The sequence below is a fragment of the Panthera tigris genome, chromosome B2 (assembly GCF_018350195.1).
Source record: "Panthera tigris isolate Pti1 chromosome B2, P.tigris_Pti1_mat1.1, whole genome shotgun sequence".
Classification (NCBI taxonomy): domain Eukaryota; kingdom Metazoa; phylum Chordata; class Mammalia; order Carnivora; family Felidae; genus Panthera; species Panthera tigris.
The window spans coordinates 79,381,115-79,397,858 of NC_056664.1; the positions used below are offsets into that span (position 1 = coordinate 79,381,115).

Consider the following 16,744-nt stretch of genomic DNA (forward strand, 5'->3'; position numbering starts at 1 on the left):
TACCTCTACCCGCCCCATCTTCTCCCCGCTCTTCAACCCACCGCCCTGCTCTTCTCTTCTCTGACGTCGTCAGTGGCTCTTGGCTGCTGTGATTTTGTGTGATCTGACCCTATTGTTCACTCCCCCCTTCTGGAAACTTAACACTTCGCCGGAATGCCTCTCTGGTGTGTAAGCCTCTTGAGGGCAAAACCTGTATCCGATTTAGTCACCGATGAAGCACTCATTGCCCAGTGTGGTGTTGGGCCCATAACAAGCATCTGACAACTCTTGAATAAATGGCTGTCTTGGCCTCTTTGACACCCCTCTACTCCAATCATGTGCCCACTTCTTTGGTCCCTCATTTCCGGTGTCCTTCACCAAGGCTTCTTCCTCTGTCCTCTCCTTAAATGTTGCTCTTCCCTAAGGTTCTGTCCTTGATCCTATTCTTATTTCATGCAACATGGTGTCTTTGGGTCGCCTCACCTACCACCTCCTGTGAGGACTCCTGTTAAATCTACATCCCCAAGCTTGATTTCCATCCTGAGCTGTGGACCTATAGCCTCCGACTGGACAGCTATCTCTTAGCATCTTGTGAAGGCACATCCACATCCACATGCTCTTACAGAACACATCTTTCCCCCCAAATCTGCCCCTCCTCCTGTCTCCTTTCCCTGGCACCACCCTCTACCCAGTCACACAATCCAACTACCTACTAGTCTTCCACCCAAGCTAATTCTGACAATTCTAGCCCCTTAAAGCTCTCAAATCCATCTCCCCTAGTCCTGTTCTTTCCACAAATATCCTACTCCCGGCTTTCAGCATCCCTCACCTGGGCTAAGGCATAGACTCTGGATTACTTTCTCTGTCTCCCCTCTAGCACTCTTTCCGGCCTCCCACCATACTGCTACCAGTGTGATCTCTCCAAAAATGGAAGTCCGCTGAAGCAACTCGGACCCTCTTTACCTTCAGAATCAACTTGAATTCTTTAGCATAGCAAAGCAAGTATAGTAACAGTACTTCCGGCTTCTGGTAGATCAGTTTGCCCTCCCAGAGCAAGAGCTGGCATTTGTCCCAGGGCCTGCGGTGTAGACAGGTTATGCCTCCATTCCTCCAGGGAGGAGAGAGAGACAATAACTATTGATTCATCCTGGAAACATTGCTCAATGCCCTGACATTCTGATGTTTACCAAGCATGGATTTGTGAAAGGAACTCCACCTGGATGTGCCTCCCATGGAGATCTCGGAGGGGAAAAACACTTGAATGATTTGCCAGGGTGGAGACTACAGTGAGGCAAGTGAGAAAAAAACCTAAGGAGGCACTCTCAGGATCATGCAAGCGCCTCCTTCAATTTTACACCATAGACACCGCACTTGCCTCACCCTGTTCTGTGAGTGTGTTCATCTTGCTTCCCATTCCATTAGGATAAATTACGAAAAGAAGCCTGGATACAAACTACTAGCATCTTATGAGTTTAGATTCTGGATGAAATTAAGTGATCCCTTTAAAAATTTAGGTTACATATGGGTACCTAGGTGGCTCAGTCAGTTAAGTGTCTGACTTCGGCTCAGGTCATGATCTCACAGTTCATGAGTTCGAGTCCCACGTCGGGCTCTGTGCTGACAGCTCAGAGCCTGGAGCCTGCTTTGGATTCTGCATCTCCCTCTCTCTCTGCCCCTTCCCTGCTTGCACTGTCTCTCTCTCTCTCTCTCTCTTTCAAAAATAAACATTAAAAAAATTTTTAATAAATAAAATAATAAAAATTTAGGCAAATTAAAACTTAATCTGGTTGGTGGATATATAAATTGGATCCACCAATCTGGAAAACAGTTCGGCCAAATATATTTGGAGATTTAAGGTTCTTGTGCCACTTCTAGGAGCCTATTCTAATTAAAAAATCACATATGTAGGGGCATCTGGCTGGCTCAGTCAGTAGAGCATGTGACTAGCCCAGGGTCTTGAGTTCAAGCCCTATGTTGAGAATAGAGCTCACTTAAAAATAAACATGTATGTAAACAACTATTCTTATATACAAAGATGTTCATGTATAATATTTATAATACTTAAATGGTGGTACATTATGCATTATAACACAGTCACTCAAGTGATAATTATGTAGACATTAAATAAGTAAACATGCAGACAAAACCATATAAATATAATGAGTTTACAAAACTGGACATATAGAATAATCCCAAACTAGTCAATACCCAGGACATGCTTAGAAAAAAAAATAATAAAAGATTGAAAGAAAATGCACAAAAATGTTAACATTAATACCCATAAACTTCTGAGCTTAGGGATTATGGGTGGTTTTTGTGTGTTTCTAAAACATTTTTTCCCATTTTTTAAAATGTTAAATAATGGTCATGTATAACTTTCATAATAAAAAAAGAAAGTTCTTTTAAGTACATTTTTTTTTAAAGAAAATCTGTTTCGCTCTCTGGGACTTCTCTTCATCATTGGTATTTACCAACTGGTCGCCACTCCAACTCTGGTTTAGGAGAGAGGCTGAGAAGTTTTTGACGACAACCAATAGGGTTTGTTGCTGTTGTTGCTTTTAATCCTCATGAGCACATTTGGTTCAGATAATCTCTATGGCTGTAGCGCTCCACAAATTCCACTGTCTGCCCAAGCAACTCCTGACTCTGACAGAACCAGGGCATATGGCTTGTACACAGCAGTCCCCCTCAGCGTCTAGGACTTACCGCGATCCCCGGATATTTCAGCTCCTAGCTTTGCGATGTTGCTAAAATATCCCGAAACAAGTGCTGTGAGCCGTAGCTGGCTGCTCGGAAGACTGTGCGGGGTAGGGAGGCTCTCAAGACCCAGGAGGGGGACATGGAGGAGCTAGATACCCAGCTGTCTCATTAGCCCTGAACACTAGAAAGCTGGATTTCCTTTCACATAAATTGATATTTCTGACCTCTATTTGTATTTACATCCAGAGATAAGGAGCCCTGAAGCTTAATTTGGACCCAATGCCGATAAAGAAACTGAGAGTCAAGATGCCCTTACTGCCTCTATTTCCTCATCAGTAAAGAGAGCTGGATTAGGTTTTCTCCAAATGGGCTATTTTATTGATAAATGTCGGGCAAGCAGGTGTGCAAGTGTGCACTTAATCACCAGCACCGTCATCAGAGCTGCCTGAGAGGCCGAGTGTCAGAGGGTGTGTGTTTCTGCCTAAGATGCTGCTCAGACACCACTTCAGCCAGGGTGGCTCATACCGTTGGCATCGAGCAAGGGTCCGGTCTGCAGGCAGGTCCATCCTTGCACCCTTTCCGCTTACGGGTAGGGGATGATCCAATGATCCATCTAGCCAGACAGCTTGAAGAAAGCTGCCTTTTCTTTTAAAAGATGTTTAAAAGGACCCACAAATCTAACCGAAATAATTAGAACTAACAGAATCATTTTCACTAATTAGAGGTCCCATGGAATTTGCAGACTTGTTTCCACCTAGGATGCAGACATCCAATAAATGCCCTTAATTTTTAAAAAAACGTACATATATTCTTTTTTCCCAGAGTCTATCTTTCACCCAGGACAATTCATAAGAGATTTAAGAATATGCAACGATAGCACTATATCTAATCTAGCATCATTAAAAAACAACAACATAATTCTAACTTCCTAAAAGATAGGAAGCAGGAGAACAAAGGGAAAAGTGGGGAAAGGCATCCACATAAAACACAGTATTATGGAAATGATTCTGGAACAATACCATTAGCTCTATCCTTAAAAGTCCACTCACCTGCCCTTCTTAGACATCTCGTGTACTTCTCTTCTTCGCCAATGCACTCTGCTTTCAGTGGCCAAAACCCATCCCCACCACAACAGGAAGATGCCAACTTTCATATTCTGGACAGCCAACATGGGTTTCCAAATCCAAACAGTTCTCTCAAGAAACAGCAAAAAGGAAAAGGATGTTCTTTTTCTCTCTTAAGACATTATTGGTCTGTTCATTATTACAAGGATGTTTACTCATGCAAAAAAAAAAAAAACCAACCCACAGTAGTATGTAATCTGGAGAGCAGGAGAAAGCAATTTCCACTAAACCTATAAATCCTCCTACGTCAGATGTCAGGGATTTTCTGAACTGAGGTTGAAGCCCTGTGTTCCTGTCGAACAATTATTTCGACCAGTCTAAATTAGTTCATCATCAGATGCTTTGAGTATGTTAGTAAAGGTCTGTATTTTCTGGTCCAGTGAATAGAAGGAAAACGGACCAAAGCAATTTCCAAAATGAGAAATGCCAGAGGTGCTGAACCACTTCCTATGCCAAGTTAATGAGCTCCTCCCTGGATCTATTTTAAGCTTCCGGCCATTATTATTTGCTTTAGCTGAAGGCTGGATTTGTACAGCGCTCCGCCCCCACTCCTTCCTATGCTGAATCCACAGAACCTCTGGGCTTCCTACCTGGGCAGGTTTTCTATATGGCTGAGGTTGGGAGGGCTAGTGGGGAAGAGGCTTTTTTGTCTTCATTTGCACAGAAAGAACTAAATTTTCTTGTCAGCTGTATTATTTGTATTATGAACTTCTCTAGACTTTTCACATTAAAAAAAAATACCAGAAATAAATTAACAGTAGCCATTAAGTCTGTGTTATCTATTGTTAAAAACAACGGGCCCAAAATGGAGTCACTTAGGCTAAGCTCCATGTCACCAAATCAAGACTTAGTTTCAGCTCTCCCAGAAATGGAATCTTTTTTTTTTTTTAAGTTTTGTTTATTTTGAGAAAGAGGGAGAGAGAGACAGGTGAGCACACCAGCAGGGGAGGGGCAGAGAGAGGGAGAGAGAGAATCCTAAGCAGGCTCTGCACTGTTCGCGCAGAGCCCAATGTAGGGTTCGAACTCAGGAACTGTGAGATCATTACCTGAGCTGAAGTCAAGAGTTTGACACTTAACCAACTGTGCCACCCAGGAGCCCCCAGAAATGGAATCTTAAATCAGTCAATCAGGAATCGCCTAATTAGCACTAGTTAGGTAATCTACCTGACAGACCCTTGTCATCCCCTAAAAAAAAAAGCAACCTTGCAGTAACCAGCCCACTTAAAAAAAATTTTTTTTTAATGTCTATTTATTTTTTAGAGAGACAGAGTGTGAGCAGGAGAGGAACAGAGAGAGAGGGAGACACAGAATCACAAGCAGGCTCCAGGCTCCGAGCTGTCAGCACAGAGCCCGACATGGGGCTCAAACTCATGGATCGCTCAAACTGACGGACCATGAGAGCATGACCCGAGCTGAAGTCGCCACTTAACCAACTGAGCCACCCAGGCACCCCTAACCAGTCCACTTTTTTGTCAAGTATAACTTCCTTGTCGCCCACCTACACTGCACTTCTGCTTCTACAAATCTCTCATTTTATAGAACTCCTCAGAGCTCTTTCCTAGCTACTAGATTAGATGTTGCCTGATTCATGAATCATTGAATAAAAGCAATAAGATCTTCAAAATATACTCAGTTGAATTTCTTTTATTGTTTATTTATTTTGAGAGAGAGAGAGAGAGCAGGGAAGGGGTAGAGAGAGGGAGAGAATACCAAGCAGGCCCTGCACTTTTGGTTCAGAGCCCAATGCTAGGCTCAAACTCTCAAACTGTGAGATTCATGACCTGAGCCAAAATCAAGAGTCAGACGCTTAACCGACTGAGCCATGCCTCTTCAGCTGAATTTTTTAAACATCATAGTTTTTCTTTTCTTTTCTTTTTTTTTTTGTTCAAAAGACCGCTATAATCAACTGGCCAGAGTTTGTATCTTCATCAAAGAAAAGCAGTCTCAGAATCTCATGGAAGAAGACAGTACAAGGTCCTTCAGACTACTGACTCTTCAAATCTTGGCTGACATGGCTTGGATAATTTTCAGAGAATTTTAGCAGAAGTTAGTTGGGATTTCCAGGCCTCTTTATAGTTGAAAAGCAGACAGTTTCATGAAACTGCTAACCCAACATCCATCAGAATGAGAATTAATTATATAAGATTGAACCAATTGCTGTAGGAAATTTTATTGAGGTTATTTGGAATATCGTTGATTTGCTTTAATGCTCTATCTACTGGATGTGTAAAGAAGCCTTTTCTTTTTCTTTTTATGCTCTATGCTATTCACAATAATTTTGTAAATTCTGCTGTTGTAAACTAAAATGAGACATTTAAAAATGATATATGATTCTCACCAACAGTCAATTACCCCCCTTGGAATTCAGAAACTTACCTAGTCTCTTTACTTTTCAATACAGTTATTTGTATATGTTCAATAAGAATCTGTCCTCCTTTTTGCCAGAATATAACTAAAAGACTCCATTGTGCAATCAAGGCCTTGCCTAAAATATTGTCATCGTCATACTCAGTTGACTAGATGTGACAAGCCATTTTAAATAACAAAGTTTGGGGGCACCTGCCTGGCTCAGTGGGTAGTGCGTGACTCTTGATCTCGGGCTTGTGAGTTAAAGCCTCATGTTGGGTGTAGAGACTACTTAAAAATAAAATCTTTTAAAAATAAATTAATTTAAAAAATAAAGAACAAAATTAGGCTGTAATTATGGAGTCAACGTCTGCAAAGTCCTCTGAGGAAAACTGGCCTGGACCAGTTTATAGGGACCACCCTTTTTAGGTAGTAAGAAAGGTCATTTCAAAGGTAAGCCATTGGGGTAGTTTTCAAAACCTCAGGAAGAGAGGAACTTGCCCAAAGGTACTGCAGCTAAAGGCTGGTGGAGGATCTTGGGACAACAAATAAGACATGCTTTTCAAAGTCCAGTCTAAGATTCCTTATGATAACTTGTAGGTAGGAGTTAACTTGGTACCATTTGATGCTGTATTACCCTAGATTTTGCAAAGCAAGCTGAAAGAGGCCTCTCTGATCAATCAACAATCTTGATGCCCCTATTTTAAGTAATCAGCCAAACCTAATGTGACCAGCTTTTTTTGGTGACCAAGAATAATCTTTGAAATTATGTATGATCACAGGGGGAAGGAAATCTGTCAGGAAAAGCTGTCAGATATTGAAATGGTCGAAAGAGATTATTGCGTGTCCTTACAATAGAATGCAAAGCTTTGTCCAGTGGACCCTCCTCATTCTATAACGATGTGGCCTTTGATTGTCTTTGACCAGGTTATTTTACAACGCCATAACAGTAGACATTAACATGCAGAAAACTGACAGTAATATATTTTTTCTGCCCATAACTATGCAAATTATTCCTTTTTTCCAGTAGAGAATACAAATCTCTATAAATCAAATCCTCAAATGTACTAGTTGTAATATTTATTGGTCCTCTAACCAATTAATGAGTTAAATAAAAACTTTGACATGTGTCATAGTTATATGAAAGTTGTGATTAGATCTTCTTATATAAATTATCCCTTAACAGCACTCAATAAATAGATGTTGAAAATAATTCAACATATAGAAATAAAGGCAGAATATGTGATGTCTCCAGAAGTCAATGCAAGCCAAGCATGATTAGATCATCGGTGGGGAGTTGCTGACCTGAAGAGCCAAAGTGGCAAAGAAGAAAGATTCTGGGGCTGAGTACATAAAAATCTCCAGGTCGAGAAGTCATTGAAGGGACCATCAAATGGCTCTTTGATGCTCATTTTGGAAAATGAATTTCTTTCTTGTTTGGAGGACCCTGGGCATAACCAAAGAGAGCAAATCCAGATGGCCTCAAATATGCATTTCCAATCTTCTCTCAGTAGCTTAGCAGAGAGCCAGCTCAGCAGGTCTGAGTTAGCTCAATGGAAGGACGGGCTGATGCTAGATGCCCAGCCTTCCCAATTAGTCCACTTCCCCCACCAGAAAGCTCCAATGGCAGAGCCCTAAGAGGAGGAACCCTGTCTTAGGGCCCTTTCTGTATTTGGACCTAGCCAACCATACCCAGCCCAAGCACCCTTCTTGGGGGGATCATGAGGGCTCAAAAAGTCATGTGCACTTTGCTACTTCCCTACTTATAGGTGTTCTTTTATTTATTTATTTATTTATTTATTTTTAAGTAGGTTGCACATCCAGTGTGGAGCCCATGGTGGGGCTTGACCATGAGATCAAGACCTAAGTTGAGATTAAGAATGGGACGCTTATCTGAATGAGCCACCTAGGTGCCACCCTACTTATAAGTGTTCTTAATAAATGTTTTTTCTCCCATCAACACCATGTGACTATTGCAGAGAATATCCATGACATTTTTGCAAGACAAGGACATAAGAGGGGTTTATAAAGAGTATATGTGGTCTAAGAGCACCAGTTGGGGCTAACATCTGGATTCAGGAAGGTAGAGGGGTTAGAAATCATGATCCAAGGCTTATCGAGGACCCACACTGACCTACTCAAGTATAGTATTTCCAGACCAATTTTAAAAACCACTGTTTTTGACCAAATCCTCCTTTTCCTTTATTTAGCATGACAATCTCTCTTTCTAATTTCTTTTTTTATTCCTCAATTATCATGGCCTTCTCTACATCAATGCAGGAACTCCAGGGTAGTAATTCCTTCAGTGGAGAAAGGAACAGGCAGTAGTTGAGGCTAGTTTGCTTTCTCATTGCTTCTTCTAAGCTCTTCAAGTGTCTCCTTGCCTCTGGCCCTCAGAACCAGCCCAACACTCCATGCCCAAGGCACTCACTGACCAAGAGGGTCAACTTCAGACACCACACTCCTGGTTGCTCCAAGACAATGGCCCTGGGCCTTCATGAACTGTTTCCAAGTTACTCACTCCAGAACATTCTCTACATGCACACCAATTTTGCTCTGACTCTGAGCTCAGTGTCTAAATGTGGTTTCCCAGCTTTGGACTGAAGTTTGCAAGGAGGGAAATCAGAGATAAGAGATGCCCTAGTGGCTCCTGTGATAAACAGATTTCATATCTGTTCTTTCCCTTTTCTAATTACTCATTTACTGTTATCTCCCTGAACAAGATTTCAGTCATCAATGAGGCATATCTCTTTTGCTCATCATTTAGAATCTTAGCTGGCTCACAGGAGGTGCTCAATAAATATTTAGTGAATGAATAATGAACATATTAAATGCCCAATGCTTTTATTTCCTAAGGAAGAAAATACATAAATACATTTAAATTTTTTCTAAGTTTAATTCTGAAGCATTTCAAAATATAGGAAACAATTTCAGATACTCATGTATTGATAGGAAAACGTTCAACAATGTTTGAAACAAAAAATACTTTTCTCTCGCCTTGAAAGTTCATCCAAACCCATCCTATGTAACTCATCGTTTTTATAAAATAACCTCTCCTGATCACAATAACTCATCTTAAGTTCTCTCTCTCTGTGTACTGGTATCACTTATTCTGTACTGCAAACGGCATTTTCTTAAATGTTTTTTTTTTGAGAGAGAGAGAGAGAGTATGAATGGGAGAGGGGCAGAGAGAAAGCGAAACACAGAATCCGAAGCAGGCTCCAGGCTCCGAACTGTCAGCACAGAGCCCAACATGGGGCTCCAACTCACAAACTGCAAGATCATGACCTGAGCCAAAGTCAGACACGTAACCAACTGAGCCACCCAGGTCCTCCAAGGTTAGCTCCAGGTTAGCATTTAATTATCTACTGCCTAAAATGGTTGGCTACTTATTTCACATACACTGTACTAGCCTTCTTTCTCTAAGGGCAATATAAAATGTCATTAACTGTATCTTATTCATCTTTTCATCACAGCAGCACCCAGCACAAGACTTTGTACACTGTTGGTTGAAAAATTACATTCCTTTTTGATTCTTTATTTCTCATAATTATGGTCAAAAAAGAAATGTTTCATGAATGCTTAGACAAATACATGTTTCATGAATGCTTATGTGGTGATTCTCTGAACAATCTCTCAGACATTTGGCCAAAATCCTTGGGAGGTTGGGCACTCGGTCTCCTTCTTATGAGGCAACCCCTACTTCCTGTTTTGTCAAGTTCTTTCCAGTAGGAGCCACAAGTGAGTTTTTAAAATGTAATTTTTAGTTTAATTTGATTAGAAGTTATGAACATCAACTAGCAACAGAATCAGTAAGAAAAACACGTATATAGTCTCCCACCCTTGAAACAGAGAATGAAGGAAGGCAGCACTAACAATTCCTATTTTTTTAAACTATCATGGTTTGCCATTTTAGATGACTTGAATTTTTTCCTCCATCAGACTAAAACTAGTAATGAGAAGAGCACTTATGACATACAGAGTATTTTCAGTATTTTCAGTATTTTCACATCTTGGGTGACTTTGGATATGTTTTGACTTGTTGTACTGCAATCTCTCATTTGGAATAATCCTTCTAAGCCACAGATCCATCTAGGACTAGCAATAAATAATAAGTATCTATAAAGTGCTGTGTCAATGAAAAGAATGATATCACTGAAATAATTAGCAACAACCTTCTCAACAAGTGACCTGTGGAAAAGCAATAGATCGTTTAAAAAGTAGTCAAAAGTAGTGCCTCTCAAGAAACGAATCTTAACTACAGAGTACAAACTGATGGTTACCAGAGGGGAGTTGGGGGGATGGGCGAATTCGGTGATGGAGATTAAGGAGTGCATTTATCATGGTGAGCACTGAGTAATGTATAGAATTGTTGAATCACAACATTGTGCACCTGAAACTAATATAACACTGTATGTTAACTATACTGGAATTTTTTTAAAAAATAAAAAATTAAAAGTAGTGGTCCTCAACCACTATTTCAGTCCACCCAATGGACTGAAGACTACTGGGTGACTTTGGCAAAAGCCAAGGGAGTCCATCAATCTATACAGACACTATATCTGCAAAAAATAGAGGCTTGACTCAAGCAGGCTTAAAAAGGAACGTATTATCTCACAAAACAAGAAATCCAGGCTGCAGGTTTGTTTGATTTAGTGGTGTCATCAAAAACTCAGGTTCTTTAAAAACAACAATTCAGGTTCTTTCCTTCTTTCATTCTTTTATGTGTTTTCTGTTTCCTTACTCATGGTTGCAATATGGCTGCCAACGGCAGTAAGTTTCCTTATTCATATCCAGTGGGAGAGAAAGAGAGAACACCTCTTCCCAGAGCATGGAAGAGAAGCCCTTCCCTTAAGTTTGACTGGGCCAAGTAAGGTCAAAAGTCCATCGCTGGACCGCTACCTTCACTGGGGAAAATGTGATCTGATTGACTTGGAATAATCAGGATCCACCTCTGGATTGGAAATGGAGCAGATGCTTGAACGAAACTGGAACTGTGACTCAGGAAGGAGGAAAACAGGGTGAAAGCTGGCTCAGCCACCAGTGGTACTCACCACAGGCGTGAAGTCTGTGCACTGTGAAGACTAATGCACGACCTGCCTTTGTTGCTGTTTCCAACCGCCTTAGTGGCTTCTATGATCGATAAAATGCGAACCCATTTTAGAAGTGTTTTGCAAGTACAGCTGAATTCATAAGGGCCCTCAGCCATATATTTTCTCCACCTAGTGATATTTAAATTATGACTACAGGGGCGCCTGGATGGCTCAGTCAGTAAAGCACCCGAGTCTTGATATCAGCTCAGGTCATGATCTCATGGTTTGTGAGATCCAGACCCACATGGGGCTCTGCTCTTATAGCACAGAGTCTGCTTGGGATTTTCTCTCTCCCTCTCTCTCCGCCCCTCCCCTGCTTGCTCTCTCTCTCTCAAAATAAATAAACATCAAAAATTTTCTTTTTAATTATGACTACAGTCATCTGATTAGAAAGGAAAGAAGGAAGGAAGAAAGGCTGTTTGTTATGTCAATCTATCAATTACATCACTGATCCTGTGCGGAGTCAGTGCAGCCCTGTCTCCCTCTGCTGGAATCATGATAAAATTGTTAAGGCACCTTTTTATCATTTCCAAGTCTGTCTTTAACTGAAACACAGAGGCTTCTAGGTTCAAGTATAACTTCATAAAATGTCCCCTAGTTTCTTGTTGGTGGAGTTTGATATGCTTGTCACAGTTCCAGGGGAGTCGCTGTGGAGAAAAAAGGAAATACTGTGAGGTCAATCTATTCCTAAAGCCCCAGTGACCATTTGGCGCCCTTCGTGGGGTAGCTGGGATTTAAGCAGGGTGTTGATGTGAGGCTCCCTCAGTGGCATGATGTGGTCTGAGAGCTAAATGCAAAACACAAGGACTTCTTTCATTGTCCCCAAACCAACCCAATTGCTGAATAATTGCATTTTGCTATTGAGTGGTCCTGTGGCATTTACAAAACACTGTTATGTCCAGGGTTCCATTTGGCCCCAAGAACCAGCCTTGGAAGCAGGCACAGGAGTACTACTTCTACTTCATCCACAAGAAACCCGAGGCCCCAAGACATTAAGTTATTTCTCCCAGGACATGTGGGTAGTAAACAGGAAAACTTGTACTTTTGATCCCAGAGCCTGTGCTTTTCCATTGACTCTAACCCCTCCCCCTTCCTGAAATGGCTGGTCTGCAAAATGATATTATTTGTCACACAGTCTTCTTCTTTTTTAAATTTTTTTTAGTGTTTATTTATTTTTGAGAGAGAGACAGAGTGTGAACGGAGGAGGTGCAGCGAGAGGGAGACACAGAATCCGAAGCAGGCTCCAGGCTCTGAGCTGTCAGCACAGAGTCTGACACAGGGCTCGAACCCAAGAGCTATGAGATCATGACCTGAGCCAAAGTCAGACACTTAATCCACTGAGCCACCCAGGTGCCCCTGTCACACAGTTTTTTTATTTAACATGTTGCCCAAAGCATTTAGAAGACATCTCAGATCTTTTAGTTAATTAGTTCCGGATTCTTCCCTGCTAATTAGGGGAAATGATTCATTTGAACGAAAGAGAGGCTTTTTGGCCACAGTAAGAATGGATTCTTTGACTAAGAAGCCACGTTTGGAACTGCTCAACACTTGAAGAAAAGAATGTAATTTAATTTTACCATAAAATAAACAGGCTTAAACTGAACTCAGCAGCAGCAAAGAAGGACGTAACAGTTGTGCAATTTTTAATGTCTGACTATTTAACTTTTTGTAGCATGTGACTGCCTTGACTCCCAGATTAACTTTCGTTGCATACCATTTCTTAAAATAAATTAACATAAATTCCACTGTCTCTTTGAATCTGTTGAAAAATAAAAACAAAATGGCTAGCCTCAGAGTGTATTCATTTGTCTCCAGTTTTTCAAATGACTTGGTTCTTTGCTTTAAGGAGAGAAAAAACACTGGAGACCCTTAAGAGTCAGTGAAATGAATGCTTTTTTGTAGATTTGTGTCCACTTTCTGCCCTCTGAGGGCCAATGCTGGGCTTTCCTTAGGGGCTTCTGAACTCACCCCAAATCTTCCTCCATACTCTGCCATTCCAGCAGGAGAACATCCAGGATATCTCCCATGTGATTATAAATTCACAGGTCAGTGGAGAATTGCAGTCCTTGATCAACGATAGATAGAATCATGTCTTGGTCACTGATGGATAGAATCATGACCATTCCAGCTGGGGGGAGGTGTTGGTGCTCCCCAAGTTCATCTACCTCATTTATGAACAGAAAACAAATCCAGATGGGTAATTTGGTTTGGGTTGCTTTTTCCAAGTGGCTACAAAGTTGTAGGAGGTTCTCGTTCTTATTAGCTCCATTTAGGTACCACTGGTAATTTCCTGTTTTAGTCAATGCTGAAGATAGATAGCCAATCCCTGGTGATGTGGTTGTGGGGGCCATAACTCCTACTTCTAATTTTTCTGCAGAAAATGCTAAAAAAAGCAGCACAGGTGGTTTTCTCAGCCTGTTCTTCTCGGGTTGAATATTCAGTTTCAGGAGTTGCTAAATTTCACCTAACTTTAGAATTTCCACAACTCACATTCTGAAACCTCAGTGTTAGGGACATGTAATATTTTAGATAACCATGATCATTTTGCTTAAAAACTGAACTTTATTTTCAGATCAATTTGGAGGTGTTAATTAGTGGTCCCCAGGAATTTTATTTTAAGTTTTTATTTATTTATTCATTTAAGTAAGCTCTACACCCTATGTGGGGCTCGAACTCATGATCCTGAGATCAGAGTCATAGTCTCTTCCCACTGAGCCAACCAGGTGCCCGCCCCTCTTTTTTTTTTTTTTTTTTTTTTTTTAAGGAGTGGTCCCCAGTAATTTTAAAAGAAAAAAGAAAAAGGGGCACCAGGGTGGCTCAGTCGGTTAAGCGTCCCACTTCAGCCCAGGTTGTGATCTCACTGTTGGTGAGTTTGAGCCCTGCGTCAGGCTTTCCCTGTCAGAGCTGAGCTTGCTTGTGATCCTCTGTCTCCCTCTCGCCCCTCCCCTGCTCATGCTCTTTCTCTCTCTCAAAAAATAAATAAACATTTAAAAAATAAATAAATAAAAGAAAAAAGAAATGCTGTGCTGTCCATCCCCTCTCCCCAGTCCCCACCCAGAAATGCAAGGTGCCTTCTGACTCAGTTGTCCACAGCGTCTCGGACAGAAGGGGGTGCAGCCTGAAGTACAGGGGTCTATAAGAAGCAAGGCCAAATGTCCAGGCAGTGAGGATAGACATGCCAGTAAATGACCAAATGGTCTTGGATATGGGGATGCTTCCTTCTTAGCATTCAGTGCTGCAGGGTGTTTCCCACCTCACCAGGGCACCAAACTGTGTGTCCTGGGAAAGTAGGAGCTCACAGGATCTGTTCCATCCTGTGGGTGGTTCTGATTATCTCATAAATGCAGAGTTTTCGCTGAGAATATGGCTGACCCAGCAGTCTCACCACAAACCTCCAGGAAGACCGAAATGGGAAATCAGTAAGATTTTAGGCAAACTTGCAGTTTCCTTCTGTTATATCTTGGAGACAACTTACCAACAAATCTGAATATAGCAACCCTCCCACAAGGAAATAAAGGCGGTGGATGAAGACGATTACTGTAAAGTGAGCTGCTAGGAGGAGGTATAATGACATGTTTTTGGAAAGGCAGATGGCACAATAGTAACAGCTCAGATTCGAGCCAGTTCTATGGATTCAAATCCCATTTATGCCGTTTATACCTGTGTGGCCTCTGAGAGGTAGACCTGTCTGGGCCCCGAGTTCTTCATCCATAAAAAGGGAATGATAGCAATAGTGTTTACCTTTTAGGAAGGTAAATGAGTGAATAAACAAAACATGCATGACACAGGTGAAATATTCCACCGTAAGCTTTTAAGGGAAAACCGTGTGAATTTGTCAAAGACAACACTACCACCTTGCACTCACACAGAGCTTTAAGCTGACAGATACCTTGTATGCTTTCTCTCATTTGCTTCTCAAAAAAAAAAAAAAACAAAACAAAAAACCCTGCGAGGTAGGCTAGGTAAAAACTAGTGCCTCCATTTTACACAAAAGAAAACTAAAAGTCCAAGAATTTTCTCCACTGTAAAATGGAGCAATTAATCAGGAGTGACTCATTTCTAAATTGTAAAGCATTTTCAGACCAAGCCTACTTCCTTCATTTGATTGCAATTGGAAGACAACAACTTTTCAAAAGCACGTGAACTGCCCAGCTAGCTCAGTCGGTAGAGCATGAGACTCTTAATCTCAGGGTCGTGGGTTCGAGCCCCACGTTGGGCGGTTACTTTTCCTTTCTCCGAGGCACCTGGGTGGCTCAGTCAGTGAAGCATCTGACTCCGGACTCTTGAACTGGCTCAGGTCATGATCTCATGGTTCATGAGCCCGCTTCAGATCCTCTGTATCCCTCTCCCTCTGCCCCTCCCCTGTTCTCTCTCTCTCTCTCTCAAAAATAAACACTTTAAGCTCATGAATGCTCCCCACTTCCTCTCCCCCATCTCAAAAAGAAATAAACTTTTTTTAAGTTCATGAATTGGTAATTGTTCCCTTCATCCTCCCATCTTCCACAAACTCCTCATTCACCCAAAGCACGGTTCCAGATGCATGCTTGTGCCTCAGAGCTTTAGTTGAGTATCTTTGATGAGCATGTTTCTGTGATAAGTCAAGAATATACTCACACACACCTGTCCGTTTCCTTATTTATAAGCTACAAATTTATTACTTACAGATTTATTTAAGTTATTTATTATAATTATTATGGAAAGCTTTACTTCTCAAACTGAAAATGATCTAAATGTCTATCAACAGGAGAATGGATAAAGAGATCATGCTTTATTCATACAACGGGATACTACTCAACAGCAAATAGGAATGAACTACAGATACTTGCAACAATATGAATGAAACTCAGAAATGGATGTTGAATGAAAAAAGCCAGACACAAAAGAGTACATACCTTATGACTCCATGTATACGAAGTTTGAGAAATGACAACACAAATCCAGTGGTGATAGAACCCACAGCAGTGGTTGTGAGGTTAGGGGGAGGTGGACATAAGGACTAACTGGAAATAAGGCATAAGATTTGTCAGAAAGGTTCTGTCTCTTGATAGGAAGGTGGGTTACTGGGTATACACACTTGCTGAAACTCACTAAACAATACACTTAATTAAGATCTGTGCATTTCATTGCATGTAAAACATACGTCAATAAAAGCTGTCAGCTGTAGGTAGTTTACACAGTAATAGTTTATTAAAAGGTAGCTTTTCCAGAAATACAGATATGACTAGACATGCCAACCATGTAGATGCCCATATTCATGTGGACTATTGATTAACATGAAGTAGACAAGAACAGAAGAGGATTATAGAAAATGAAAGATGGCTTCGTTCTTGGACATTATGACCTTAAGGTAGGCAGTAACTTGAATCACAGGCACACAAATGGTCCAAATTACTAACGCATTAACTAACACATTGTTATTCACAATACATTGTTTTAAATGTAGTCTTGTTTCTTTTATTAAGAAAGAAGCTCCAGAACAATAGACTCCAGCTACTTAACCTC

At 41.1% G+C, this 16,744-nt stretch overlaps 1 non-coding gene across 1 annotated transcript; it reads left to right on the top strand.

The window, feature by feature from the left end:
* The first annotated feature begins 15,388 nt into the window (after positions 1 to 15,388).
* TRNAK-CUU lies at positions 15,389 to 15,461 on the top strand. The gene has a single exon. It is a non-coding gene; the product is annotated as a tRNA-Lys (tRNA).
* Positions 15,462 to 16,744: the final 1,283 nt, after the last annotated feature.